Source organism: Sus scrofa, chromosome 13, assembly GCF_000003025.6.
Source record: "Sus scrofa isolate TJ Tabasco breed Duroc chromosome 13, Sscrofa11.1, whole genome shotgun sequence".
NCBI classification, from domain to species: Eukaryota; Metazoa; Chordata; class Mammalia; order Artiodactyla; family Suidae; genus Sus; species Sus scrofa.
The window spans coordinates 133,534,095-133,544,157 of record NC_010455.5 but is presented as its reverse complement, the minus strand read 5'-3'; the positions used below and the strand labels follow the sequence as shown (position 1 = coordinate 133,544,157).

At 41.2% G+C, this 10,063-nt stretch overlaps 1 long non-coding RNA gene across 1 annotated transcript; it reads left to right on the top strand.

Annotated features, from left to right (window-relative positions):
- Window positions 1,440-9,775, top strand: LOC110256402. Its single transcript, XR_002337856.1, has 3 exons — window positions 1,440-4,337; window positions 7,669-7,810; window positions 8,447-9,775. It is a non-coding gene; the product is annotated as an uncharacterized LOC110256402 (long non-coding RNA).

The following is a 10,063-nucleotide window of genomic DNA, read 5'->3' as shown; positions in this document are numbered from 1 at the left end:
TCTCTTCTTCCTTGAAATTTCCTTGTCTATATATCTATACTTAACTCATGCTGTATTACTTTATTTATACTTTATGTATTTATATTTTGTGTAAATTTACTTTTATTATTTTTAATGTCTTATCTCCCTTAAACATCTTAAGAAAGGATCTCTGATGAACTCATCTTTATGCTCACATCATCAAACCCAGTGGACAGGTTCTCACATGTTTGCTATAGCAAGAAAACTCCGAAGTTACAGACTATAGTAACAAAAGCTAGATGAGAAAAATTGTCTTTTTTTTTGTCTTTTTAGGACCGTACCTGTGGCATATGGAAGTTTCCAGGCTAGGGGTCACATCGGAGCTGTAGCTGCCAGCCTACACCGAGCCACGTTCTAAGACCTGTACCACAGCTAAAGGCAATGCAGTATATTTAACCCACTGGGTGAGGCCAAGGATTGAACCTGCGTCCTCATGGATACTAGTTGGATTCATTACCACTGAGCCACAATGGGAACTCCAAAAGATTTTTTTGTATCCTGTCCAAGGGAAGCAAATCTGAGGCGAGTAAGGAAGAAATAATGACTGTGAATGCATTTTAGCCATTCATAAGTATTGAATAACTGTTATTCATAAATATTGGTAGACTCTGATATTTTGTTCTTGGTGTAGATTTCTTATTTGTTGAAAATTAAAATTAGAATTGTGTATATTAATTTTAGAACTTCTTTTTTACTTTAGTTTCTTTTTTAAAAAGTTTTATTGAAGTGTAGTTAGTTTACAAGGTTGTGATAATTTCTGCTATACAACAAAGTGAAAGAGTCATACACATACCCATTCTCTCTCGGATTCTTTTCCCACATAGATTATGGTAGAGTTCTCTGTGCTATACAGCAGGTCCCTGTTGGCCAGTCATTCCATATACCTCAGTGTGCATATGCCAGTCCCAAACCCCCAGTCCATCCCTACCACCCCATCCCTCACCTGAACCATAAGGTACCCACACTTTGATAATCATGAGTTTATTGGTTTGTGAGTCTGTTTCTGTTCTACAAATAAGTTCATTTGTGTCCTTTTTTAAAGATTCCACGTGTAGGTGATATATGATGTTTGTCTGTCACTGACTAACTTCACTTAAGTATGATAGTTTCTAGGCCGGTCCATCCGCATTGTGCAAAAGGCATTATTTCATTTCTTTTCTATAATAGTATTTCATTGTCTGTATGTACCACATCTTCTTTATCCATTCCCTATTGATGGACGTTTAGATTGCTTCCACATCTTGGCTATAGTAAATAGTTCTTCAGGGAACATTGGGGTGCATGGATCTTTTCAAATTATGGTTTTCTCTGCATAGATGCCCAGGAGTGGGACTGCTGGATCAAATGGTAGTTCTAGTTTTCATTTTTTGAGGACTCTCCATACTGTTTTCCATAGTGGTTGTACCAATTTACATTCCCACCAACAGTGTAAGAGGGTTCCCTTTTCTCCACATCCTCTCCAGCATTTGTTATTTGTAGACCTTTTGATGATGGCCATTGCTTTAGTTTTTTAATAAAAAGTTAGACATTAACCACCTGTGATTTCTTACATTTAAAACAAAGGATTTGTTTATACATTGGTCAGATAGAAAGACGAGGGTAACTTAGCCAAATGCGGTGATGGAATTTACCTATAAACTCCATGGCTTTTAATGATGGAATCCGCATTTCCCACGTTCAGAAGAGAACACAGATAGGGAAGAGTAATTCACTAGGATCCTGTTTCCATATCGCCTCCACCCTCAGCTAACAGTTGTTTAATAATGCAGTTGTTTGCCAAGAGTTATAGGAGGCAGGCATGACTGAACAGATGGCTCCTGTGATCCAAAAGCTTAAAAGAATCAGTTGATCATGTTGCTAAAAGTTGCTTGATGTATTAATATGTTAAAATTAAACAAAGAGTTTTAATTTTCTAAAGGAAAATTAAGTAGGTGTAAAATTTCTGTGTTTATCTTCTTGTTTAGTGGGAAGAGATACTGGGGGCAGTTTTGCCAGTCTGTTGTCCTAATTTCTTTTTTGGATCCTCCCCCACGCCGTGTGCTTTTTACTTAGTGTGTTCATTACAATATTGCTAAGAGCAACATGTTCTCTACTTTTCAAAATATAGTTTGTTAAAAGAAGGAGCCCCTCAAGATTTAAGATTGTCTTTGTTCAGGTGGTGTGTGTAGGATTTCATGATGAGTGACTCAAGAAGTAAGAATCATTTAGGGAGTTTTCCTTAAGTCACTGTTGACAGTCTTCATTTGCTCTTACTTTTAAAACCAGGAAGCATATTAGAAAGATTGAGGAGATCAGGGTCTGTCTACCCTGGGGTAGATACTTGGTAAGTTGTCTTTATGCAACTTCCTTTTCTCTGTAGATGAAATGGAGGATGAAATTGTATAATGGAAATGGTTTTGAGGTCCTGTCTCCCTTGAGAAAGTCTCCTGAAATAATTTATTAAAATGCTAATATTCAAAGTTAGATTAATTAGAGGCATATCATAATGAGAGTAGGTCAGATATCTTTATTTTAATGTAGCTAATGTATTCATGTTTTCCACCCATGTTTAAGTAAAAAGTAAAAGGTATTTTACTCATCTTTGCCCTTTGTTGTGACCTTTACTTTTGAAAGAAAGGATACTTAAGGTTGGAATGACAGAGATCAGTGGTTTCTCTCCCTCTTCAGAAACAGCCAGAGAGTGAGATCAAACCAAATTGCCCAGAGCTCTACTAGCTTCACTAGATTTCACAACCCAGTGGGCAGAGGGGAGGGCACACCTGGAGTACATTGAAACGGCAACCAACTGCCCTTTTAAGTAGTGACTCTACCAAAAAATGCTGGTGGGATTTTTGGGTTTTAACTCTCACATCCTACATCTCTGTGTAACAATCCTAACACTTCACATTTTTCAAGTGCTTCTTTTAAAATTTTTTGAGGAGCTCAGTAATGTTTTATCGTTTTGGTTTTAAGGCAAGAACACTGGAGTAATAGTTTGGGAGTCACATTCTCTTAAGTCCTGGCAGTCCTGCTAGCCCTGCCATGAGTCCTGAGACGATTTCTTCTCTTTTAGGGCTGTTTCCTTGTGTGCTTACATGAGGACCACCAGCTCAGTGGTTCTCATTTTGGAATGCTCAATAGAATCACCTGGGAAGCTTTTAATTTTTAAACAGCTTTACTGAGGTTTAATCTACATATAAGAAGCTACACTAATTTCAAGTGTGCACTTTGATAAGTTTTGACATTATCACAATCAAGATAATCTGGAAAGGTCTTAAAAAATAAGGTACCCAGGCAAATTAAATTAGAGGGGATAGGGGGATGCACTCAGGAAGCAGTATTAGTTTTTGGTTTTGTTTTAAAGTTCTCAGGTATTTCCTCAACTGGAAATCACCATTCAGGACTGACTATTGAAGAGGCAATATCTGTTGTTTTATGACCTGGAGGAAAAAAACCTACATATATATTTATAATAATACATAATTTATAAAACAATGTTATGTTTACATAACTATATAATTTATGTCATATGTACATTCATATGTAAAACTCTAGCCCTGTGTTGAGAGCAAGTCAGTGGCATAGCCAGAGCTAGTAGCTAAGGCATCTAATACCCTTCTATCAGTCCTTCTATCATCCTTTGTGAGCTAAATTTATGCAGTAATTTAAAAGAGGTCAATATCCTTATTAGGATTCTTTCAGAGGCAGTGGGTTTGGTATCCTTCCTAAGTCAGGGTGGTCATAAAATTTGAGTACTAAACCAAAGCTGAGAAGCTGCTCCTGTGGTTTATCACATCTTAGAATCAAACTTTTTACTTCTTTAGGGAAAAAATGGGGGGGATATAATCATTGAAATTGCTGTAGGAGAGCAATAGAAGCTGGTGTACCATACCCCTCCCCCCACCAACTTGCAGTCCTAACTCCAGGTGCCTCTGAATGCGACTGTATTTGGAACTAGGGTTGTTGCAGGTGTAAGTAGTTAAGCTCATACTGGACTAGGGTGGGCCTCTAATCCGTTGTGATTTGTGTCCTTATAAAAAGGGTGTATTTGGACACAGACATGCACAGAGGAGGATACCACACGAAGATAAAGGCAGAGATTGGGTGATTCAGCAGAAGCCAAGGAATGTCAAAGATTGCCAGCAAAACTACCAGATGCTAGGAAAGAGGAGGCATGGAACAGATTCCTCCCTCACAGCTCTTAGAAGGAACCAGCTCTGCCCACACTTTGATCTTGGACTTCTGGCCTCCAGAACAGTGAGAAGATAAATGTCTGCTTTTAAGTCACCCAGTGTGTGGTATTTTGCTATGGCAGCCCTAGGAAACTAATCTACCTGGTAAGTTTTCGCTCTCCCAATTTTCCTGTTTTTCTCTGGGGGCAACTTTGATGCGGTATTTTGTTGCTCACTGGATCCAGGGGTAAGGCTGGGAGCTATTTTCCGGGGTGTTAGAGATTTGTTGGAAGGTGTTTTGTCAGGTTGTGTCGGTAAGTCAGTGTTTGTAAAGGACTTAGTGCCATGGTTGAGGGCATGGATTCTGGAGATGAGACCATCTGGATTCAGTCCCAGTTCTACCACTTATTAGCTCTGTAACTTTGGGAAAGACGTTTGATTTCTGTGTCTCAGTTCTCTTCTCTATAAAATCAGGCGGGGTGGGGGGAGTGCTAACTCCTTTAAAGGATATTGTGAGGTTGAAATGAAGGCATATTGAGCTGCTTTGGTAGAGTGCCAGGAACCTAATGAGCATTCAATACATTTCTCTTACTGAACTGTTCCTATTATATCATTAGGAACCAACCATGAAAGAAAAGCAAATTGTGCGTGTGTGTGCATGTGTGAAAAATAAAACTTTTAACTCATTTGGTCATTGAAAACATTTTATTTTACTTTTGCTTTATGCCACACCTGTGGCATATGGAGATTCCCAGGCTAGGGGTCTAATCAGAGCTGTAGCCACCAGCCTACACCACAGCCACAGCAACGCTAGAGCCTTAACCCACTGAGCGAGGCCAGGGATCGAACCCACAACCTCATAGTTCCTAGTTGGATTTGTTTCCACTGCGCCACACCGGGAACTCTGAAGACAGTTTTAAAATGTTCGAAGCAATAGAACTGTAAGTAGTTTAAGCAAAAGGAGTTTGTAAAAGACATACAAGGATATTTCAGAGAGATCAATGGCAAGAATGCATTTGGTTTCGCAAGGGACTTGGACAAGGCAACGGAAAGGTATCAGGAGCCTGGGAGTATCATCTCTTCCTTGTCTCTGAGACACCTCTTCATTCTTCCTCTTCCACACAGTTCACTTTGTGGCAAATGGCTGCCTGTACTCCTTTCAAGAGATCAATCCAGGACAAGATTGGGTTCTTAGTCCCAATACCAGACTCCAAAGATAGGGGCTCCACTTCTTACTCCTAGTCTCCCTAATCGGCTGTGGTCATGTCACAGGGTAGGGAGCAAGCTCATGTCATACCTAGGAAGCTGCTGCGTCCAAACTCTGTACTCAGTGGCTGGGGGGAGGAGGCTAGCAATCGCAAAGAAGAGTCTGGATGCCACACAGACACTAACACACGTGCTTTTATTTCAAAGTTTGGCCATATAAAGGGTAGCACTTTTAGGAACTCTGAGAGGGGGAAAAGGAGGCTGAAAGTGGTGAGGAGAAAAGAATACAGAGAGGAGAGCAGGGCAACCCTTTGAGAGGGATGGAGGCTCACAGCTCCATAGCACCCGAGGGAGAAGACCAGTGTCTCAATGCCAGACTCGGCCCTAAGAGCCAATGGATGCTGCCTGGGCAGCAGGGGCGGCATCTTATTAGGAGCTGGTTTGCTAAATCAAGGGCAAGAATAAAAAGCTGAAGTTTTTTGGATCTTAAAAAAACAAACAAACCCAAACCATGCTTCTTGTCTCACACTTCTGTTCCCTGCTTCATGAGAGAGATGGTGATGTTTGAAACTGAAAGGAAAGCCGGCCCCATGATCTGTTTTTTGTGTGACTGATCTTGCATCATTCGCACTCAGCTGCTCATTGGCTGCTCTTTGTGAACGTTGAAAAAAAGAGAGAGAGTAATTGCCTCGCTAATAAGTGCTCTCTCTCTCTTGTGGGCATCATGCTTATGGATTTCACTAGATTCCTTTCCTGGAGACCTTGAGTTTAATTGCAGTTGCTTTTGGGGGTTCTGAAGTGAACCGAGGAAATATTTTAGGGGAAGGACAGTGCCATAGCAAAATACTATAAACTGAGTGGTTTATAAACAACAGAAATTCATTTCTCACATTCTAGAGGGTATAAGTCTGAGATCAGGATGCCAGGCTGGTCAGTTTCTGGTAAAAATAACAACAAACAAAAACTTTTTCCAGGTTGCAGACTTTTCTAGTTTCCTCCATACATGGCTGCGAGCAGAACAGTGCAAGCAAACTCTCTTGTGACTCTTTTAAGGGAACTAATCCCATTCATGAGAACGCCACCCTTACTGACTTCATCTAATTCTTCCACCTCCTATTACCATCACTTTGGGGGTGGGATTTCAACCTATAAATTTTGAGGGGACACAAACATTCAGGCCACAGCAAGAAGGAATCATATGGTCAAATCCTCTACTACTTTAACCAAGTGCAATGTTCTTACTTCTCATAGGAAGAAACTTAAGAGTTACCAGTTTCGAGATAGAGTAGGAGCCCTTGCAGGAAGATGGAGCCAGGCATCTGCCCAAAGAGGGCTCAAGACGACCTACCACACTGTCAGCATTCTCCTCCCTGCCCAAGCAGGGATGCTTCCTCTAATTTTACCACCGGTTGTGGCCTGCCACCCTTGCATCCTTGTCCCTGACCTAGGGACCCCCACAAGGAGTTAAAGTCTCTTCTCTGCAGAGAGACTCCTACGAGGAAGCACAAGATACTGTAAAGGACAAGGGTATTACAAGGCCTAGTTAGTTCTCTGTGCATCTCTCATTCAGGACCTATCAGAGGTGGCTCGTAGAAAATGATGATTGAGGCTTTCAGATCACTTTCCCATCAGAATCATGACTGGCAGCACGAATAAAATACCAGGAGTCTTTAGTACAGGCAATCAAGGTAGAGCTCACTCTCCTCACTTGTATGTTCATTCATCTCTCCCACATCTATTGAGCACCTCCTGCAAAGATACGGTGCTGTGTTGGGACTAGATCCCTGCACTCCTGATCGTCGCAGATGTTGTGCTTGATGTTTCTGAGCACCGCTATGAGTTTTACCTACATTATCTCATTTATTTATCACTATATATATATATATGTATATATTTTGTTGTTGTTAGGGCCGCACCTGCAGCATATGAAAGTTCCCAGGCTAGGGGTCGAATCAGAGTTGTAGCTGCCGGCCTGCACCACAGCCACAGCAACGCAGGATCTGAGGTGTGTCAGTGACTTACACCACAGCTCATGGCAACGCTGGATCCTTAACCCACTGAGCAAGGCCAGGGATCGAACCTGCATCCTCATGGATCCTACTCGAGTCCATTAACTGCTGAGCCATGAAGGGAACTCCCTTATCATAACATCTTAATGGTGTATACTTTTTTTCTTTTAAAGTATAGTTGATTTACAATATGTTAGTTTCAGATATACAGCAAAGTGATTCAGTTATAAATATGATAGCACAGGCAACTATACTCAGTATTTGGTATTCACTTTTTATAGGAGAAACCTGAGGCTCTTAGAGGAGAAGTGACTTGCTGAGATTCAGAGTCAAGATTTGGACCCAGATTTCTTACACAAAAGCTTGATCACTTTCCCCTCAAGAGGGAGGCAGACATGTCAACAGATAAACAACCTATTACAGGTAAGTGTTCTTAAAAAGGCAGATGCTAGTAGTGGAGGTGGCTGACTTACCTGGAGAGCTAGCAAGACACTCTTGCTTTATTCATCAGGACCAGGGAGACAAATGGGCACATTCAGGGCCTAGGCTAGCTCCTCTTTGCTTCCTCTCTCACTTCTGTGAGCTGTCCCTTTTGTCCTGCCTGTTAATTACGAACAGCAGTAAATATACAACCCCTGCTCTATGTCTGGGTTGTCTGATAAAATACAAGATGCCCAATGAAATTTGAACTTCAGATATATGATTACTTTTTTAGTGTGTGTCCCCAGTTTTGCGTAAGATTTACTTATGCTAAAGAATTATTCATTGTTTATCTGAAATTGAGATTTCACTGGGTGTCCTGTATTTTTATTTGCTAAATCTGGCAACTCTAAATAACCCGGCCAGAGACCTCTTACTTGCTTCTGACTGTCAGCAGCAATACCTTTCTTACCTCTTGGCTTTTCTGTGTAGCATGCTGATAGCAGCCTGGCCCTGGACTCTGCCCAAGCACTGCTCATCTGTGGCTGCGGCTGCACATGCCCCAGAATGAGAGCTGAGTCTAGTACTGCTGCAGAGAAAAGCTTTCATCATATTTTCTTGTTCTGCTTCCTCTGATAGCCCTCCCTGGCACCACACCGGCAGGCTGGCACAGTAAGCAGAGGATGAAGATAGAAATTGGCAGAACTTCATCTCAAAGGAAATGGCCCAGGAGGGGAAAATGTTGAAACAGTAGAAGTCTGTGGCCTAAACTCAAAGCACACACTGTTATAAATACCCTTCACTTTGCAGGCTGGAAGAAGCAGCGTTTTTTAGTTACCTGATCCTTAGCTCAATTAGGTCACCTGTTCCCTCTTTCTCCTGTCCCCTGTTCACATACATAGGACTACCATGAGCACCACATTATCAGGCAGACAGAGATGAGCGAAACTTTGCCCTTGAGGACTCATGGGACTCATGGCCCAGCAAAGAAGCCAAGATGGGCCTAAATGGCTGTAACATACAGTAGAAAATGGTAACACCTGAGGGAAGTGCAGAGAGAAAGCTATAGGACCTCAGAAGTAAAGGGCACTTTTGGATAAGGGAAGGGTTCAATCTAAGCACGCTTCATGGAGGAGGCATCTTTTGATCAGATCCTCAAAGGATAAATAGTATTTAAACAGCTCTCCGTTTGCTGAACAGCAAGTTGTTGGACACTAATTCACTAATGGCAATTTATCAAATGACCAGCTCACTAAAACCTCATTTCTTTTAATTAGTTAGAGAATTTATAGCAATTTGTTTTTTACCAAGGCTTCCAAATATTCAGCTTATTATTTTAAAAAGCTCAGGCGATGTTCAGGCCCCAAATGCCAAAAATAGCATAACGTTAATTTCTGTCTTCTGCTCAATTTTATTTTTTAATATTTAGAAATTATTTAACTTTGAGGTGAACAGCATGATAATGCAACATCTGTATTCACTGCAAAAGTGATCACCACCATCACCATCATAAATCTAGCTGCCGTCCATCCCCACACTCACCCCTTCACTCATTTTGCCTACCCCTCAACTTCCTTCTCTGGTGACCACCCATCTCTTCTCTGTGAATCTGTTTTTCTTTCAACTTGTTTATTCGTACATTTTGGTTTGTGGGGCACTCCACATAGGAGTGGCAGCATACGGTATTTGTCTTTCTCCCTCTGACTAGTTCACTTAATACTTTCAAAGCCCATCCATGTTGTCATAAATGGCAAGATTTCATTCTTCTTTATGGCTGAGTAGGCTGCCACTGTTTATGGCATGCTTTATCCATTCATCCATTGGTGAATACTTGTTTCCATATCTTGGCTGTTGTAAATGATTGTAATTATTGTAGAAAATACTGTAGTGAACTTTAGCAGTGCATATACCTTTTCAATTTTTTTTTTTTGTTCTTCAAATAAATGCCCAGAAGTGGAGTGGCTGGCCACACAGTAGTTCTAATCTTAATTTTTTGAAGACTCTCTATATTGTTTTCCATTGTAGCTGTACCAATTTACAGATTTAGCAAGTAGATCCCTGTCGCCTATGGTCCCTGTGATTTTCCATCTGGTAATTTTGCACTGGTTTTTGGGCAGAGTCTGCACATGAGCGTGTGTGTGTGTGTGTGTGTGCTTTTTATGGCATATCAAAGTTCCCAGGCTAGGTGTCTAATTAGAGCTACAGCTGCCAGCCTACACTATAGGCACAACAGCGTGGGATCTGAGCCATGTCTTC